General features: G+C 48.5%; 1 long non-coding RNA gene across 2 annotated transcripts; it reads left to right on the forward strand.

The window, feature by feature from the left end:
* Window positions 1-557: 557 nt before the first annotated feature.
* Window positions 558-7,765, forward strand: LOC134165738 (uncharacterized). Of its 2 annotated transcripts, XR_009965634.1 has the most exons (3): window positions 558-649; window positions 7,209-7,296; window positions 7,534-7,765. It is a non-coding gene; the product is annotated as an uncharacterized LOC134165738 (long non-coding RNA). The 2 variants fall into 2 exon arrangements; XR_009965633.1 differs by having other exon boundaries at window positions 7,209-7,765.
* The last annotated feature ends 3,369 nt before the right edge of the window (window positions 7,766-11,134 follow it).

The following is an 11,134-nucleotide window of genomic DNA, read 5'->3' on the forward strand; positions in this document are numbered from 1 at the left end:
TAAAAAGGACCTTTCATCAGTAGCTAAGGTGTGCCAGTAACTGCAACTTAATATTCCTACAGGTAATAAACATATAACAAGCAATTATATTTGGAAGGCAGCAGTGCTCTAGCTGGTGATGTCATAAAATATTGACAACTGTCTTTAGTGCCCTAAAGAGAAGTGAAACACAATAGGGACACCATGGACTGTGTTGCTCTGCTAAACATATTTTCCCCAATACATGCATGATCACTGCCCCAGACAGGCAGTGTCAGTGGCTATGCTGGTACTGCTCAGGGCTAGAGAAGAGTGACCACACCCAGGTCACAGTGGGCTTGTCTCAGTCCTCCTTCAGGCTCCACGCAGTGCGCTGGGGTTTTAGGACATGATCAATGAGGCACTCAAACAGTAAAGAATTTCTTCCTTATATTTAACCTAAATCTCCCCTGTTTAAGTTTGAACCCGTTGCCTCTTGTCCTATTGCTACAGTCCTTGATGAAATGTCCCTCTCTGGAACTCTTCTTACCACGTGAAGCTGAGGATACCTCCCAGGTGCTGCATGCCACACTGTGTGAGGTGAGGTCATGCGGAAGCTGGTGCTTGGAGATGTCTGTGTGGGACAGTACTGGAGGAAAATGTGGAGTGAAGGAAGGCAAATGTGGTGCAGGTTCATGCACACTCAGGCCACCCTGGGGTGACCTGTTCTCCCTGCTGCACGTGGGTTTGTTTCAGAGGGAACCAGATGCCCTTTCCCAAAAGGGAAATGAAACAGTGCTTCTCCAGGATGGATGAGCAGGGGGTGGGAGTTATGGGGTTCTGAGTTAGCTCACAGGCTAGATGACGGTATGACAGCATAGCCACTACAGCATCCTCTTTCACGAGTGGTGAGGGGAGATTGTGACGGGAGAAGAGGAGAGGCCATGAGGGGACATTGTAAAGGGAAAGGAGAGAGAAACATAAGGGAAGATCATAAGGGGAGAACAGGGGTGGCCAAGAGGGGAGCTCGTTGACAGAGAAGCAGGGGCAGCCGTGAGGTGAGATCATGAGGAAAGATACTGAGGGGAAAGGAGTGCTAGCAATGAAGAAAGATTGTGAAAGGAGAGAAGGAGCGGCCATGAGGAGTGAGCGGAATCGTGAGGGGAGAAGGGAAGTGGCTATGAGAGGAGGTCATGAGGGGAGAGAAGGAGCGGCCATGAGGGGAGATTGTGAGGGAAGATCATGAAGGGAGAGGAGGGGCAGCCATGAGGGAAGATTGTGAGGGGAGACCAGCGGCAGCCACAAAGTGAGATCATGAGGAGAAAGGAGAGGCAGCCATAAGGGGAGATCGTGAGAGGAGAGCAGAGGCAGCCATGAGGGGGATCGTGACGGAAAAGCAGGGGCAGCAATGAGGGGAGATAGAGAGGGGAGAGGAAGGACAGCCATGAGGAGGGATCGTGAGGTGAGAAGAAGTACAGCCATGAGGGGAGATCATCAGGGCGGAGCAAGGGCAGCCATGAGAGAAGATCATTAGAGGAGAGCAGGGGCAGCCATGAGGGGAGATCATTAGGGAGAGGAGGGACAGCCATGAGGGGAGATTGTGATGGGAGATCGTGAGGGGAGAGCATGTGCAGCCATGAGGGAAGATAATGAGCGGAGAGCAGGAGCAGCCATGAGGGAAGATTGAGAGGGGAGAGGAGAGGCAGCCATGAGAGGAGATCATGAGGGGAGAGCAGGGTCAACAGTGGGGGGAGATCATGAGGGATGATCGTGAAGGGAGAGGAGGGGTGGCCATGAGGAAAGATTGTAAAGGGAAATCAGGGGCAGCCATGAGAGGAGATCGGGAAGGGAGATCAGGGGCAGCCATGACAGGAGATCGGGAAGGGAGCAGGAGCAGCCATGAGGGGAGATTGTGAGGGGAAAGTAGGGGCAGCCATGAGGGGAGATGGTGAAGGAAGAGCATGGGCAGCCATGAGACAAGATCGTGAGGGGAGAGGAGGGGCAGCCATGAGGGGAGATGGTAAAGGAAGAGCATGGGCAGCCATGAGACAAGATGGTGAGGGGAGAGGAGGGGCATCCATGAGGGGAGATCGTGAGGGGAGAGGAGGGGCAGCCATGAGGGGAGATCATGAGGTGACAGCAGGGGCAGCCATGAGGGGAGATCGTGAGGGGAGAGCAGGGGCAGCCATGGGAGGAGATTGAGAGGGGACAGCAGGGGCAGCCATGAGAGGAGATCGTTAAGGGAGAGCAGGGGTGGCTATGAGGGAAGATCATGAGGGGAGAGCAGAGGGAGCCACACGGGAAGATCTTGAGGGGAGAGCAGGGGCAGCCATGAGAGAAGATCATTAGGGGAGGGACAGCCATGAGAGGAGATAGCGGAGAGTAGGGGCAATCATGAGGGGAGATCATGAGGTGAGAGGAGGGGTGGCCATGAGGGGAGATCGAGAGGGGAGAGCAGGGGCAGCCATAAGGGAAGATCTTGAGGGGAGATCAGGGGCAGCCATGGGAGGAGATTGAGAGGGGAGGGGCAACCATGAGGGGAGATTGTGAGGTGAGAGGAGGGGCAGCCATGAGGAGATTTCCTATGAGGATAACCAGGACAGCCATGAGGGGAAATCGTCTGGGGAGAGCAGGGGCACACATAGAAGATTGTGAGGGGATAGGAGGGGCAATCATGAGGGGAGATCGTGAGGTGAGAGGAGGGGCAGTCATGAAGGGAGATCGTGAGGAGAAACCATGGACAGCCATGAGCGGAGATCGTGAGAAGGAACCATGGACAGCCATGAGCGGAGATCGTGAGGGGAGAACAGGGGCACCCATAGGAGGAGATCATGAGGGGAGTGGAGCATCAGCCATGAGGAGAGACTGTGAGGGGAGATCAGAGGCAGTCGTGAGGGGAGAGCAGGGGCAGCCATGAAGGGAGATCATGAGTTGAGAGTGAGCCATGAAGTGTGAGGGGTGATTATGAGGAGAGAGCAAGGGCAGCACTGAGAGGTGAGGGGCATTCATGAAGGGAGATCATGAGGGGAAAGCACAGGCAGCCGTGGGGCATGAGGGGTGACCATGAAGGGAGATCTTGAGGGGTATGAGGGGTGTCCATGAGGGGTCGGGACAGCAGCTATACTGTGTGCCACTATGGGGCACTGATGAGCAGTGGCTGCGAGTGGAGATCATGAGAGGCACCCTGACAGGAGACCTTGAGAGGAGATCGGTTTGCCTTTAGTGACATGGATTTATAGTGGGCTTGGCAGTGCTGGGGTAACGGTTGGACTTGATGACCTTAAAAGTCTTTTCCAACTCAGTTGATTCTATTCTATATGTACCAGTGATCTTATCTTACCATCAAAAGGCAAGATGTAGAAGACATCCCTGGAAATGGCACCATGACCCCAATTCTCATTGACTTGGGGATGCAAGAAAAGCTGTCATTTTGCTGAGAATGCCAGATAAAATTGCCAGGTGCAATTTTATATTACTCTAAGTGCAGCGTAAATGCTTGGGATGCTTCCATTGAAAAGGGGATAAAAAGGCAGAAAGGGGAGCTCCCACTCTTCCCTGTCCCTGGCTGACCTTCCTGCTGCTTACCAAGGGTCACCTAGTGACCACCTGGAGCCAACTGCAGAAAGAGAATGCAGTAACTAGAGACTGCCAGGTCAGCCAGAGCCAAGATACTCCATTTGAAGGGCAACCCCAGTTCTCAGTCCCAGGAGGAAATGAGCCAGCAGGGTTGTCCTGGGACACAGCTGCATGCCTGGTCTTGCTCTCTCCCACATTGCTTCTGGAATTTCCCCTCCTCTCAGCTCCTGGTGGTGCAGTATGTGGTAGGTGTCTTGCAGCCGTCAGGCACAGGGAAGCATCAGGGAGAGCTTGGCCATTGCTGGCCCACCTCCCAGGGATAAGTGGGAAAACTGGGATGACTCAACTAAAACTACACACTCAGTCCTCAGAAATGAAAGAACTTAGCTACACCCCGCCCCTTTAGAAGGCACCAAGCATGCTTTTACTTGTAGAAATAGAGTTCACACCTTTAGCAGAGTCTTCTTCAGGAATTCCAGCTGCTTTCTCACTTCACTGTGTATCAAACACCTCATCTTTGCTTCTGTGTGTTTTAGACAAAAGGCGAGAGACAGATACTCTTAGTGGTCACTGAAATGTATTTGTAGGCGAACAGAAATCCCTGCCTTGGGGATTGTCTCAGAGATTTTAGAGTCTTCACTTATTTATGCAGAGGATAACATACTTTCTTGAGAGTCAGGCTAGTCCTGGTTAAACAAACCTTCAGTGATTTCCAGATGGAAGGCAAGAAGCCTGGCTAGTGTCAGTGTAAATAAGGACAGCAGGCATCTTACCTATGCGGGCTACAATCTTCAGCTAACAAGCCATGCCTTGGGCTACTCAGAGGGGAATTTTGGTAATGTGCCCTTTGACAAATCTGAACAAACAGAGACTGCCAAATTCAGGTGAGAAAGCACCAAATGGCAGTCACTTGTCTGCAAAGGTGCTTTCAGATGCTACTAGATACTCAGAAATAAGTGTAAAAATTTAATCTTAAGGGTCCCAGCATTGGCAAGGGCTGACAGACACAGAATCACAGAATCCTAAGGGTTGGAAGGGACCTCAAAAGATCATCTAGTCCAACCCTCCTGCAAGAGCAGGGTAACCTAGAGTACATCACACGTGAACTTGTCCAGGCAGGTCTTGAATATCTCCAACATAGGAGACTCCACAACCCCCCTGGACACACTGTTTCATTTTTCCTGGGGTGAGTCAGAAAGTGTCCATGAGGATTCACCATGCAATAAGCTTGTCACTAAGATCAATAGATCAATGTCCTGCCTGGGCTGTAACAGAAAAGAGGCAAAAAAAGGTACCTTAAAGATTTAGATTTGAGAATTGGACCTAGGGCGAGACCCACTTTTGTGCTCCAGCTGTGTCTGAGTATTGACTGCAGATGCTCTTTCGGGCTTTCATCTAATGTCACAGAGAAACTTTTCTAAACTGAACCCACTATACTATAAACTGTGGAAAAACATTTTTACAGGAAAATTTCTACTTTGTGCATGCTTTTACATTTTATTCCTGCTGGAAAAATAATACCTTTCTACTAACTGATGGAAAACACCCTAGGAAAATACCAGTTGCAGCTTCCTCTTCTGGCTGTCAGCACATTGCCAAGGTAGAGCTGCCATGATAGATAGCTGTCCCAACAGTTGCAGCCAATTTCACCTGCCCTGGACAAGACACTTTCCTATGCTCTTTAATCCTTTTTCCAACCTACCAACAGTTTTGGAAACCTCTTTGTTGCTGCCCAGCTTCCCCAAAAGGCAGATAAATGGGCTTCACTACCTAAACCTTCTCTCCCTGCCCAGATCAGGAAGGACCTCCTCAGTCTCTTCAGCCTGCAGAAAGAAACAGCTATAAGAGTCTAGCTTACAGGGCAGCCACAGGACTCAGGTGCTGAGGTTGGGGATATGAGCAAGAACCAGCAGAGAGCTAAGGTTCCATGCAAAGGATCTAGGGAGCACATATTATAAGTAAGGCTGGAAATGGATGGGGAACTGGTCTCCACCCTTGTTGTCACTGCAAAAACCCAGCACGAACCTCTGAAGGCCACAATAAAGAGATGGAAGACAGAGATGCTGAGGTGAAATGAGCACACAAATCTTGTGGAGAAGCAGGATATCTTTGAAACACAGCAGGACTGGCACTAAGGCAAATGAGAGCAAGGAGGGAGGCAGTTGCAATGCAATCATGTCTGATTTCTTTTCAAATGTGTGGGCTTTTCTCTTGGTACTCTTGCAAATTCTCTTGTCCAATTATGCAAAAATACTCTTTTTGGTCTGTGTCATCTCTGCATTGTTTTCTGGAAGATACTCTTCGGTTCTTTATCTGAGATCATGAGAAAAAGTCACTCTGCTTCTTCCATCATAGACAGGCCCTTTATAATAAGCTCTGTAAAGACCATCTCTATAAGCTGCCGGTATCAACAGGCTCAAGAGCCACAGGTAGCATCTACCTTCCATAGGTCTTCATCACCTTCAAGTGTGACGCAAGGATACTAGAAATTACTACTATATTACACATGTGCAGAAGATATTCCTCATGAACACCTGCCTCTCACCCATCCTTTCACCTGGTCCCTCGCAGCTCTTGCTAGCCCCAGGCTAATGGCTGTTCCAGTCCTGAGATGATTCCCCACTGACCTTCTGTCTGACCTGCTTCCCCTGGCTGCCTTCCCAGTAGGAAAATAACCTTCTTTGCACCACCATGCTGTTGGGAGGATGGGGAAAATGCAGGTGTGCAATTCCAGGAATGTGGCTTCCTGTCACCAGCAAGGCTGCTGTTCACTAAATCGCCAGTCACTGTTACCAGAGTGATGTTTTTTTCCTGCTGCAGAAAGTTATCACAGCTGCTGTAAAAACAATAGTCAAATTCTGCTGATCCAAGCATGATCTGCATAGAGGAAAAACATATGGAAATCAAGGGATTTCTTTAAAATACTGCAAAATATATGGGACGCAAATGTAGGATGGAGGAAGTTGTATAGGCATCCTACACTTCCCTATGTGCCTCTACAAGGTATTGCCCTAGGGTGCAACAAAGAGGACTTGGGGTTTCCAAACCTGGGCTCACACAGGTGCTCAGTGTGCCCAGCCCTGCCTGAGTACTCAGGTGTGCTTTCCAGTGACAGAACATTGTGGCATGCTGTGCACCTGACTTTGTACAACAAACCAAAATAAATAACCAGAACCACAAGTAGAAATGCCTGAGGCAAATAAATCTGTGGATCCACTTATATGTAAAATCTTTCCAGCAATATTATATCAGTTAGAAGTATGGGGCTTTTTTTTCTAATGTAGTTATGCCACTAAAAGCACTAGCATAGATTCAGTTACATCAGTACAAATTGCTTTTATACTCAGATTTGCTTCCCATAATGATGTTAAGCAGTTGATCCTCTTCAATGCTATGATACTACAAGATGCAGTTTTCCTCCTGTAGAGCCTTCAAGCATCTTGGGCTATTAGAAGAGATGATAGCAAAATCTGCCTGTTTTCTAGATAGGAAGCTGAGGGTCTTTTTGCCTATGTTACTGTGAGAGTCTGCCATCTGGGTAAACCGGTAGATTGACATTAAAACTGTGGTGCAAAAGGGTTTGTTCAAATATTCATAATACTTGAATCTATATATAACTTGAACAGGAAAACATGTAGAGAGTTTTCTGATGCAGATGGCTTCCATGTTAACAGGCCTGAATGCTACCCGTGGTGACAGAGACTGAGGAGGGAAGGTTGGGAGACAAGTGCCAGAGAAGGCTGGATCCTGAGGCCAGAGAAGGTGAGTGTTTCATGACCACTATTTGTAGGGACAGGGATGGACAGGTCAAGACATCTGTTAATGTGTCTTGTTGTGAGGTTTAGCTGGGAAAGAAGTGGTCAGAAGCTCAGCAGAGTACTGTTTGGAGACTCTAGACTGGAAATAATGTAAAATCCATTTGCCAATGAGCTTAAAAGGGAAAGGAACCTGGAACTCTTCACTGGCAAAGCAAGTGAAATTGAGCTGTTGTTCTTTTAGAGGGAGACATATTTATAATATGAAGGAAAGAGCAGGAGGAAAGTGAGGGTGAAACGACAGTCAGTGATTAGAGCCACTCTCACAGCTTGGGGCTGCTGAAAGAGGAAGGTTCCACTCCTCCACCCATTGTGTCCCTTCTGTCCTTGGCCAGATGCTGCTCTTTCCTCTGGCCCACTGGCTTTCAATTCACTATTGTAAATTCAGCCCAGTAACACCCTACAGGAAAAAACCCAGCTTAAAGCCTCAGAGGATGTTTTCTGCAGGGTTGGTGATTTGAATTGACCCAGAAAAAAACCCAGCTTAAAGCCTCAGAGGATGTTTTCTGCAGGGTTGGTGATTTGAATTGGCCCAAAGAAATAACCCAGTGAGCTGGCACTTCTGGGGCTTGATGAGTGAATGGTGGGGGCTGGAAAGAATGGGGCGACACAAGGGTCTGGGAGTCAATCTCTGAAAGTTAAGATTGTTTCTCTTTCCCTGTGTAATGCCAATGTGAAATGCTGCAGAAGAGGTAATGAAAGGAGATGTGAAGGGATAGGCTGGGCTCCCTGGGGGAAATGACTGGGCAAGAGGGGAAACGAAGGCAGAAAAGAACTTTTCTATGAGGAAAAGACTGTCTCTGTGCTGGTAGAGAGGCAGGCGCAAGAATAATTTAAGTTAGAGAAGCAGAAATGCTTCGATAAGAATAAGGAAGAATAAGCAAATGAATCTGCAATGCAGGGTGTCAGCCTGGACACAGACTCACTGGAAGTGGTCTTCAGACCTGGAGGACTATTCTCAGAGGGGCAGAAGTGAAGAGCAAACCAGAGGCTGGGAGTGAGCCAGGAGAGACTTTGCCATGGGAGAAGGTGTGGGGGGCATCCCAGGTGGGTTAAGGAGAACTGGTAACTTCAAGAATCAGGGAGGGGAAGCTGGGAGCATGTAAGAGCATCTAAGTTAATATCACTGCTGGTGGATGGAAAGTTAGGCAAAGGCAACCTGGCAGGTAATGTGGATCAGTTAGCAGTGCTGGGTGAAGGTAAGAGAGGACTCAGCAATGCTAGAGGCAGCTTCAAGAAAACCGAGTGCCCTAGATGTCAGATGTTACATGTGGGAGGGCTGTTCTAGAAGGTAGCATGACAGCATGAGCACAAAGAAATAAACAGCTAAGCAATTACAGGGGCCAGCAGCAAAATACTGATCTTTTGAGAAGGGCAGGGAGAGGACAGCAGTCAGTCATTAGGGAAGGAGTAGAGGAGATGACAGAAGGAAAAGGGGCTGCTGTGGAATGGAAGATAAAATGGGCAGATTCACCTGACAGTCATGTAAAGAGGCTGCAGCACTATAACTAATACTGTCTCAGCCTTCAGCATATGAGAAATGACACATATTGTATGAAGTCCCAGCCTGATCCTCTGGCCCTGACTACCTGTTCCACCCATATTCCTGCCTACTTTTGGTTCGTGGTCCACCTGCATTCAGGTAGGCATCTGCCTTATCGTTATTGCCTTGTGTCATGGTTTAAACCCAGTCAGCCACGCAGTCTCTCTCCACCCCCCACCCCCCCACCCCCCACCCTTCTTGCTTCCACGCATCTCCCCTGGAGGGATGGGGAGGAGAATCGAAAGAATGTAACTCCCATGGGTTGAGATAAGAACAGTCCAGCAACTAAGGTATAACACAAATCACTATTGCTACCATCAATAATAATAATGACAAGGGAAATAACAAGGGAAGAGAATACAGTACCACCTGCCGACCGAGCCCGACTGAGCAGAGAGTGCCCTTCCGGGTAAATCCCAGTTACATCCCAGGCATGATGTGCTGTGGTATGGAATACCTCTTTGGCTAGTTTGGGTCAGGTGTCCTTTCTCTGCTTTCTCCTGGCTACCCCTCCTCCCTGGCACAGCATGAGACTCACAAAGTCCTTGGTCAGACTAAACATTTGAGCAGTAACTAAAAACATCAGTGTTATCAGTGATGTTCCCAGGCTGAAAAAGTCAAAAACACCAGTTACTAAGAAGGATTAAAAATGACTGCTGCTGCTAAACCCAGGACATCTGAGCCTAGGAGAAGGAGCCAGGGCTCCCCAGAAGTGTTAGCACCACTACTCATACTCTGGTGCTTAAAGCCTTGAGCAGGGATCTTTCTGAATTCCTGGTACTAAACATGCTCAGTGTGAATTGTCCTAGTAGAAGATCCAGTGAGCTTTTTCCTGAGGTTGTGCAAACTGAAATTTCTCCAAAAGCTTCTATATCTTGACCAAATTTGGGCAGATTATTCCAATAGCAAAACTCCCTTCTCAGACTGAAAGACATCTCCCTGCTAAATGCAAAGCCCTGCTCCAGCATACTGGGGCAATGCATCTTTGCCAAAATCAGGTATCTGCCAAAAAATCTAGGATAAACAGCCTTTATTCCCCAATCTCACTATACTTCTAAGAAAATTTCATCCCAAAGCAGCCACTTAGGCATGAAAAAATTAGGCCTGAAAGCTGAAAGTCATATTATGAGCAACGTCAGGTAATATTGATCTTCTGTGAACATCTTCCCACACTACCTCATGGCTTCGCTTTGCTTCTGCATGCAGGAAACACAGTCTAAGGCACCCCAAACCTGGGATTCAGCTGCACTAGGCATGCCTCAGGCAATGAACAAAAAGGCAGCCACTGCAACATAGTGCTGCCTTTCCTACCACCATTCTCCTGTTTCCTGTCATTATTTGATCTTCCTTTTTGTATTGTGCATCTTTCTCCTTTTCAACTTTATTTTGTGATGCCATATGTGCCTCTTTTACTAAAGACAGTGGTTGGGACTGCCATAGGAAAAAGCCCTGTGAAACTTTGTCTCCTTGGCATGCTCCTTTGTGCCCACTGGCAGAGGGAGATGTCGGGGTAGGAGGTGGGAAGGGCTGTGGGTCAGAGAGGTTTGTACCCTCTGCTGAACGTTCATTTCACTTCTAAAAAAGTCCTCAGAAACAGTTCAGGTTGATACCTATCTTATGGTAAATTGAGCTATCGAAGACGAGCAACCTGCATCAAAGCCATGCTATGTAGAGCTTTTCCTGTCTTCACTACGAAATAGTTCCTACGGCTTTATCTAGGAGAAAAAACAAATGCCTCTTCCCAGGCTGCTCGGGACTCCAGAGACCCTGTGCGGCGATGTGGAACATCGCAGGCTGTAGGTGACTATTCTGCAGTGGAGAGGTCCAGGCAAAACTAGAGTCTTACCCCAGTCTGAGGTCTAAGCTGGACCCAGCTGCTCTGCTTGGAGCCACAAGCCAATGATACCTTCTGCAGTGCAAGTGTGAAGCTTTGAGATGCCTTTGGGGCAGTGTCTTCTGTGCTGAATGGGTCCTTTTGCCCCCTTACCTGTGACCTCAGAGCCTGGGACTGCCAAGGTAGGACATGGAGAAGGGGGAGGTCAAAACACAGAGGTGATTTCCCCCAGTGCTGTTTGCCATTCCAGCTATGCTGACTTCCCTTTCTGGTGGTGGGAGGGAACTGTGACTTATTTCTTGTGTCAATGTTGTGGTTTAAGCACAGTTGGTAACTCAGCACCATGCAGCACCTTCTTGCCAACACCCCAGGTGGGATGGGGAGGAGAATCGGAGGAATATAAACCCC

Source organism: Pezoporus occidentalis, unplaced genomic scaffold (genome assembly GCF_034315485.1).
Source record: "Pezoporus occidentalis ecotype Australia unplaced genomic scaffold, CSIRO_AGI_Poc_V1 ctg248, whole genome shotgun sequence".
In the NCBI taxonomy this organism is placed as follows: domain Eukaryota; kingdom Metazoa; phylum Chordata; class Aves; order Psittaciformes; family Psittacidae; genus Pezoporus; species Pezoporus occidentalis.